Source organism: Pan troglodytes, chromosome 8, assembly GCF_028858775.2.
Source record: "Pan troglodytes isolate AG18354 chromosome 8, NHGRI_mPanTro3-v2.0_pri, whole genome shotgun sequence".
NCBI lineage: Eukaryota > Metazoa > Chordata > Mammalia > Primates > Hominidae > Pan > Pan troglodytes.
This window is the reverse complement of record NC_072406.2, coordinates 73,832,353-73,841,467: the sequence shown is the minus strand read 5'-3', so window position 1 is coordinate 73,841,467 and position 9,115 is coordinate 73,832,353. Positions and strand designations below refer to the sequence as shown.

Below are 9,115 nucleotides of genomic sequence, written 5' to 3'. Positions count from 1 at the left end.
TCCCCATTAGTGGCAACATCCCCTCCCTGACCCATGTTGCCATCAGCCTTTCCACCTTTGTCTGAGGAGATAAACTCTGCACTGCCTGAGGCAACAGTGATGGCCTCTCCTGAGGCAGATGCCAGGCAAAATAATGTTGATTCTTCTCAGGAGCTACCCCCAACACCCTTGTTTGCTTCTAGACCTACAACTAAAGTCCTGGTGGGTCCCTAGAGGTGAGGTTGAGAGTATGACCCATGAAGAGGTGCACTGCGCTTAAAAAGAACTGTTTGAGTTCTGTAATTTATATAAACACAAATCTGGAGAACAGGCATGGGAATGGATATTAAGGGTATGGCATAATGGTGGAAGGAACATAGAGTTGGATCAGGCTGAGTTTATTGATTTGAGCCCACTAAGTAGGGACTCTGCTTTTAATGTTGCATCTCGAAGACTTATAAAAAATTTAATAGTTTATTTTCTTGGTCAGCTGAAATGTGGATTAAAAGAGGGCCCACTGTGAGTGAGCTGGAAATGCCTGATCTCCTTTGGCTTAATGTAGAGGAAGGGATGCAAAGGCTTAGGGGGATTGGGATGGTGCATTAGTCACGTTAGACCTACTCATCCCAGCTGGGAGGATCCAGAAGATATACCCTTGACCAATGCCTTGCAAAATAGATTTGTGAGGGCAGCACCTGCATCTTTGAAGAACCGTGTAATTGCTCTTCTCTGTATATTAGATCTAACAGTGGGAACCACAGTCACTCAACTACAAAATTTAAATACAGTGGGAATAATTGGATCCCGAGGTGGCAGAGGCCAAGTGGCAGCACTCAACTGTGACAGGCAAGGTGAGCTACCATAATGGACAGCAGAGACAAAGCAGCAATCAGAGTAGTCTGACTCATGTAAAGCTCTGGCATTGACTAATTAACCGTGGTGTTCCTAGAAGTGAAATTGATAGGAAGCCTACTGCATTCCCACTTACTTTATATAAGGAGAAAACTTCTAGGTCAAATAGACAAAAGACTAATTTGAATTATAAAAACAGAGAATCATGGCCCCTCAATCAATTTCCAGACTTGAGTCAGTTTACAGGCCCAGAACCCCTTGAATGAAAGGAATGCCGGATCCTCTTAAGGAAAGATCCTACTATATTACTGATAATTTATGCAGTGAATCTTTCTCCCATCCTTCCCCAAGGACACCTCTGGCTTTTTACCAGGGTAACTGTGCACTGGAGAATGGGAAATGATCGGACATTTTGGGGACTACTGGACACTGTCTCTGGGCTGATGTTTATTCCAGGGAACCCAAAACATCATTGTGGCCCTCCAGTTAAAGTAGGGGCTTATGGAGGTCAGGTAATTAATGAAATTGCAGCTCAGGTCTGACTTACAGTGGGTCCAGTGGGTCCAGTGGGTCCCCAGACTCATCCTGTGGTCATTTCCCCAGTGCCAGAATGGTAATTGGCATAGACATACTTAGCAGCTGGTAGAACGCCTACATTGGCTCCCTGACTGTTAGGGTGAGAGTTATTGTGGTGGGAAAGGCCAAATGGAAACAATTAGAGCTGTCTCTACCTAGAAAAATGGTAAATCAAAAACAATATTGCATCCCTGGAGGGATTGCAGAGATTAGTGCTACCATCAAGGACTTGAAAGATGCAGGGGTGGTGGTTCCTACCACATCCGCGTTCAACTCTCCCATTTGGCCTGCACAGAAGACAGATGGATCTTGGAGAATTACAGTGGATTATCATAAGCTTAACCACGTGGTGACTCCAATTGCAGCTGCTGTACCAGAAGTGGTTTCATTGCTTGAGCAAATTAACACGTCTCCTGGTACCTGGTGTGCAGCCATTTACTTGGCAAATGCCTTTTTCTCCATTCCTGTCCATAAGGCCTACTAGAAGCAATTTCCCTTCGGCTGACAAGGCCAGCAGTATACCTTTACTGTCCTACCTCAGGGGTATATCAACTCTCAGGCTTTGTGTCATAATCTTATTTGGAGAGACCTTGATAGCTTTTCTCCTCCACAAGAGGTCAAGAGATCAAGACCATCCTGGCCAACATGGTGAAACCCCATCTCTACTAAAAATACAAAAAATTAGCTGGGTGTGGTGGGAGGCGCCCGTAATCCCAGCTACTTGGGAGGCTGAGGAAAGAGAATTGCTTGAACCCAGGAGGCAGAGGTTGTAGTGAGCCGAGATTGCGCCATTGCACATTGCACTCCAGCCTGGGCAAAAATAGTGAAACTCTATCTCAAAAAAAAAAAAAAAAAAATATATATATATATATATATATATCACACTGGTCCATTACATTGATGACATTATGCCAATTAGATCCAGTGAGCAAGAAGTAGCAAACAGACTGGACTTATTGGTGAGACATTTGCATGCCAGTTGTTGGGAAATAAATCTGACTAATATTCAGGGAACTTCTACCTCAGTAAAATTTCTAGGGGTCCAGTGGTGTGGGACCTGTCAAGATATTTCTTCCAAGGTGAAGGATAAGTTGCTGCATTTGGCCCCTCCTACAACCAAAAAAGAGGCACAACACCTAGTGGGCCCATTTGGGTTTTGGAGGCAACACATTCCTCATTTGGGTGTGTTATTTTGGCCCATTAATTAAATGACCCAAAAGGCTGCCAGTTTTGAATGAGGTCCAGAACAGGAGAAGGCTCTGCAGCAGGTTCAGGCTGCTGTGCAAGCTGCTCTGCCACTTGGGCCATATGACCCAGCAGATCCAATGGTGCTTCAGGTGTTAGTTGCCGATAGGGATGCTGTTTGGAGCCTTTGGCAGTCCCCATAGTTGAATCACAGTGGAGGCCACTAGGATTTTGGAGCAAGGACCTGCCATCTTCTGCAGATAACTATTCTCCTTTTGAGAGACAGCTCTTGGCCTGTTACTGGGCTTTGGTGGAAACTGAACATTTGACCATGGGTCATGAAGTCACCATGTGACCTCAACTGCCTATCATGAACTGGGTGCATTCTATCCCATCTAACCATAAAGTGGGTCATGCACAGCAGCATTCCATCATAAATGGAAGTGGTATATGTTATCAGGCTTGAGCAGGTCCTGAAGGCACAAGTAAGGTACATGAGGAAGTGGCGGAAGTGCCCATTGTCTCCACTCCTGCCACCCTGGCTTCTCTCCCCCAGCTTGCACTGATGGCCTCATGGAGAGTTCCCTATGATCAGTTGACAGAGGAACAGAAGACTAGGGCCTGGTTCACAGATGGTTCTGCATGATATGCAGGCACCACCTGAAAGTGGAGAGCTGCAGCGCTACACCGCCTTTCTAGGAAATCCTCTAAAGACAGCTGTGAAGGGAAATCTTCCCAGTGAGCAGAACTTGAGCAGTGCACCTGGTTGTGCACTTTGCACAGAAGGAGAAATGGCCAGATGTGCGATTATATAATCGTTCATGGGCTGTAGGGAATGGTTTGGCTGGATGGTCAGGGACTTGGAAGAAGCATGATTGGAAAATTGGTGACAAAGAAATTTGGGGAAGAGATATATGGATGGACATCCTGAGTGGTCAAAAACTGTGAAGATATTTGTATCCCATATGAGTGCTTACCAACGGGTGGCCTCAGCAGAGGAGGATTTTAATAATCAAGTGGGTAAAATGACCCGTTCTATGGACATCACTCAGCCTCTTTCCCCAGGCATCCCTGTCATCACCCAATGGGCCTGTGAACAAAGTGGCTATGGTGGCAGGGAGGGAGGTTATGCCTGGGCTCAGCAACACGAACTTCCACTCATCAAGGCTGACTTGGCTAATGGCCACTGCTGAGTGCCCAATTTGCCAGCAGCAGAGACTGACACTGAGCCCTTGATATGGCACAATTTCTCAGGGTGATCAGCCAGCAACCTGGTGGCAGGTTGATTATATTGGACCTCTTCCATCATGGAAAGGGCAGAGGTTTGTCGTTACTGGAATAGACACTTACTCCAGATATGGGTTTGCCTGTCCTGTATGAAATGCTTCTGCCAAGACTACCATCTGTGGACTTACGGAATGCCTTATCCACCATCATAGTATTCCACACAGCATCGCCTCTGACCAAGGCATTCACTTTACAGCTAAAGAAGTGCAGCAGTAGGCTCATGCTCATGGAATTCACTGGTCTTACCATGTTCCCCATCATCCTGAAGCAGCTGGATTGATAGAACGGTGTAATGGCCTTTTGAAGTCACAATTACAACGCCAACTAGATGACAATACTTTGCAGGGCTGGGGCAAAGTTCTCTAGAAGACCATGTATGCTCTGAATCAGTGTTCAATATATGGTACTATTTCTCCCATAGCAAGGATTCACGGGTCCAGGAATCAAGGGGTGGAAATGGAAGTGACACCACTCACCATCACCCCTAGTAATCCACTAGCAAATGTTTGCTTCCTGTTTCCCTGACATTATGTTATCCTGGCCTAGAGGTCTTAGTTCCAGAGGGAGGAATGCTGCCACTAGGAAACACAACAAAGATTCCATTAAACTGGAAGTTAAGATTTCCACCTGGACACGTTGGGCTGCTCCTATCCTAAAGTCAACAGGATAAGAAGGGATTTACAGTGTTGGCTGGGCTGATTGACCTGGACTGTCAAGATGAAATCAGTCTGCTATTCCATAATGGAGGTAAGGAAGAGTATGCATGGAATACAGGAGATCCATTAGGGCATCTCTTAATATTACCATGCCATGTGATTAAGGTCAATGGGAAACTACAACAGCCCAAATCCAGGTGGTACTACAAATGGTCCAGACCCCTCAAGAATGAAGGTTTGGGTCACTCCACCAGGAAAAAACCATGACCTGCTGAGGTGCCTGCTTAAGGTAAAATGAATATAGAACGAGTAGTAGAAGAAGGTAGTCATCAAGACCAGCTATGACTACATGACCAGCTGCAGAAACGAGGACTGTAGCTGTCATGAGTATTTCCTCCTTCTTTTGTTAAAAACATGTTTGTTCATGTATACACTTGTATTAAGAAAATATCTTCATTTTATTTCCTTTTCCTTTATCATGTGACATAAGTTTTGACTTCATATTGGCATTTAAGTATTGTTAACTTTATGTAATAGTATTTGGGTTGGGGATTGGTGCATTTTTGGTTGTACAAAGGAAGTTGTATTACGTTAGGTGTAATTAATTGTAACCTTATTATTGTCTTTATTTGAGGACTATGTATGATCTCAGGAGATGTGTATGTGTTCAAGCTGACAAGGGGTGGAATTGTGATAGTTAATACTGAGTGTCAACTCGATTGGATTGAAGGATACAAAGTATTAATCCTAGGTGTGTCTGTGAGAGTGTTGCCAAAGGAGATTAACATTTGAGTCAGTGGCTGGGGAAGGCAGACCCACCCTTAATCTGATGGGCACAAACTGATCAGCTGCCAGCAAATATAAAGCAGGCAGAAAAAAGTGACAGGTGAGACTGGCCTAGACTCCCAGCCTACATCTTTCTCCCATGCTGGATGCTTCCTGCCTTCAAACATCAGACTCCAAGTGCTTCAGTTTTGAGACTTGGACTGGCTGTCCTTACTCCTCAAGCTTGCAGATAGCCTATTGTGGGACCTTGTGGTCATGTTAAGTTAATACTTAATAAACTTTCATATATATATCCTATTAGTTCTGTTCCTCTAGAGAGCCCTGACTAATACACCAGTTTTAGAATGATAATACCACTACTACCACCAAAAATCTGATTACCAAAAATGGTTTAATTTTAGATTATTTCCCACTGAGAATGTAAAATCAAATTACTGTGTCTTAAACTCATTTGTAATAGATCTTCTCTGTGTGATTATGCCACCAACTGGAGATTGAGTTAGCTTCATTTGTTTCATTTTTAGATTTTAATGATTGCTTTTTGATTGAATTTTACCTTATAACCATGTAAAATATTTTTATGGTTCCAACATTAAATCTACAAATCAAGAAGTTTGGCTTCTTTTTCTGTCTTTTCTGCTATCCCCTTCTTCCTTTATAAGTACACATTTTAAAAAAAATTACTGGACAAATGTTATTGATTTATTTTAAAGGACTTCTCAGAGAACATTTGTTCTTCACTATGCATTGGTGATATAAATAAAAACGTAAGTTCATGGAGAATTTTAAACATATTACAAGAAAACAGAAAAAAATGTATGAAGCACCCTGGACTCACCATCAACCTTGCGATCAGTTAACTAATGGCTCCTGTTTTTTCACCTGTAACTCTCACTCATTTTTCCTCTTCTTACACTATTTTGAAGTAAAAGCCCAACATTATATTCATACATTATATTCATAAATGTTTTATTAAATATTTCTAAATGACAAAGAATCTTAAAAATAAGTAAAATTATTACATCAGTGATTCTTTAATAGCATCAAATAAAAAGTTTAAGCTTGCATGTCATAATCCATTTTTATAGTTCTCTTTTTTGAAATAGAATACAAATAAGGTTCACTTACAGCAAATTTTTCTTTACAAATATTTTGTCTTTAATCTGGAGGTTCCCTTTGTATAGGGAACCTATAGAATAAATTGTTTCTTGCAACTAATTTTATTTGATTGCTATTGTTGATAAAACCATATTAATTGTCTTGTAGATTTTGCACAGTTGACATTTTACAGATTGTATTCCTGTGACATAGCTTAAGATATTTTTCAATGTATTCCCTCTAAATTGGTATTTTGATCTAGTATCTTGTAAGACTTCTTCAAACTGGTGTTTTGTTTTTCCATCAAGAAGTACATACTGCATGGTTCTCTCTCTTTCTCTCCCTCCCCCTCCGTCCCCCTTCTCTTTTTCTTTCTTTATTTCTTTCTCTTTGTGATGATCAATTCTTAGATCCATTAATTCATTAGGGGCTGCAAAGTGATGATAATTTAATTCTATTGTTATGGTCTTCATTCTTAACTGGAATTCTTCCATAAAGTGAAACATCTCATGTATTATTTGATTATACAATGATATCATTCACATAGGGAGGCAGGCAGGATGTTTGATTCTTCCTTCCTTTTTTTTTTTTTTGCAAGTTTTCAAAATAACCCCTGGCATCCACAAACAGAAGTTGTTCCCCCTTTTTACCCCACTTTTTAATTTTTTAAAAAATTCTTTATGAACTCAAGGATTTAAACATATTAGATGTATTTCCACTCACTGAAATTATCTTCATTATTAGTGCTCAAATTGTTTCATCCATGGACTCTTCAATTTGGCTTCTAAATCATTTTGACACACTTGTAGTAGTTTTAATAGCTTCACTCATTTTGGTATATTTCATGCTTATCTTGTACATTTCTTGCCTTAAATTTGAATCAGTCCTTTCTCTGAGGAGATCTGCTTCTTTTTAGAGTAAAATGCTATTTCCAGGCCACAACCTGGGTGCTACAGGTATACGCCATTTACCACCAGATTGATCATTATTTTTAGGCCTTCTCTATAGATAAAACTAGCAATATGTAATTAATTTATTACCATTTTAATTCAGGACCACAGAGTTTTTTTAATGAAACTTCTTTTATATTACATATATATATATCCTCTTTCCCAGTAGGAGAATCCCAGTTACCAATAACACTGGTAAAATTAGTCTTTCATATAATGACTCACTCACTGGATCCCACATTACACAACAAGTGTATCAGAAGAACAATACCCATACTACCGCCGAAAATATGATTATTAAGACAGCTTAAAGAATTATTTGTAATTTCTTTACCCTTATGATTTGTATTCACTGGGAATATGCAGTCAAATTGCCATATTTTAAAGTCATTCGGAGTAGTTTCTGTAAGGCTGGTAATGCCTCTAGCTGGATGCTCATACATTAATTTAGTTTATTAAAAAAAGTATATTTTCTTTTCAGTACAGTCTTAGATTTATAGAATCATTTAACAGATGGTATAGAGTTTCATATAATAACCCAACCACCTCTCCCTCCTCAGCATCCTCTATTATTAACATCTTGCATTCATGTGGTACATTTGTTAAAATTAACAAACCATTAACACATTATTATCAACTACAGTGCATCATTTACATTAAGGTTCATTCTTTGTGTTGTACATTCTGTGGGCTTTGACAAATGCATAATGACAGGTATTCACCATGACTATTTCACACTGACTAGTTTTCCCACCTAAAAGTCTTCTGTGCTACACTTATGCTCCCCTCCCCTCCCTCTCCCCTGAACCTTGGCAACCACTGATCTTTTAATTCTTTTAACTGTCTATATAGTTTTGCCTTTTCCAAAATGTCATATCATTGGAATCATACAGTAAGTAGCCTTTTCAGACTGACTTCTTTCATTCAGCAATACCCGTTTTAGATTTCTCCATGTCTTTTCATGGCTTAATAGTTTAATAATTTCTGTTTGTCAGTGAATAACATTCCATTCCATTGTGTGGATATAGCACAGTTTATTTATCCAGTAACCTGGTGAAGGATATCTTGGTTCCTTCAGTGTTTGGCAATGAATTAAGCTGCTGCTATAAACATTCACGTGCAGTTTTTGTGTGGACAGACCTTCTCAACTTAATTGGATAAGTACCTAGAAGTGGAATTGCCAGATTTTATGGTAAGCCCATGTTTAGGTAACTTATGTGAAATGTGTAAGGACTATGTCCAGATTCATCATTTTGCATATGGATGTCCAATCTTCCCAGCATCAGTTGTTGAAAAGACTATCTTTCCTCCATAAAATTGCCTTCGCTCCTTTGTCAAAGATCACTTGGCTATATTTGTGTGGATCTAGCTTTTATCACTATCCTTCCATCCTATACCCTCCATTCCCGTGCAGTTGATCACTTAAAAAATTATGTACCACTCACTTGAAGAAATAAAAGGTAGCATACTATACATATTTTACTTGCGTCTAGTTGCATTGGTCAGTAACTTCAAAACAATATTTAATAGCAAGGGAATGATCAGATAGGCTTTTCTTTTCCTGATTGTTGTAGGATAGTCTCCAGTGTTTCTCTGTTAAGGGAGACCAGCTTTTGGATTAATAGATAGATAGGTAGATAGATAGATACATAAAATCATGTTAACAACATCTCCATCAACTCCTATTTTACTGAATGTTTTACAAACGAATGGGTATTAAATTTTGTCAAATGCCTTTCCTGTGTC

At 40.1% G+C, this 9,115-nt stretch overlaps 2 pseudogenes; both read left to right on the top strand.

Moving 5' to 3' along the window:
- The first annotated feature begins 512 nt into the window (after positions 1-512).
- LOC134807041 (uncharacterized) lies at positions 513-1,891 on the top strand (annotated as a pseudogene).
- A 421-nt stretch (positions 1,892-2,312) lies between these two features.
- LOC134807104 (uncharacterized) lies at positions 2,313-4,816 on the top strand (annotated as a pseudogene).
- The last annotated feature ends 4,299 nt before the right edge of the window (positions 4,817-9,115 follow it).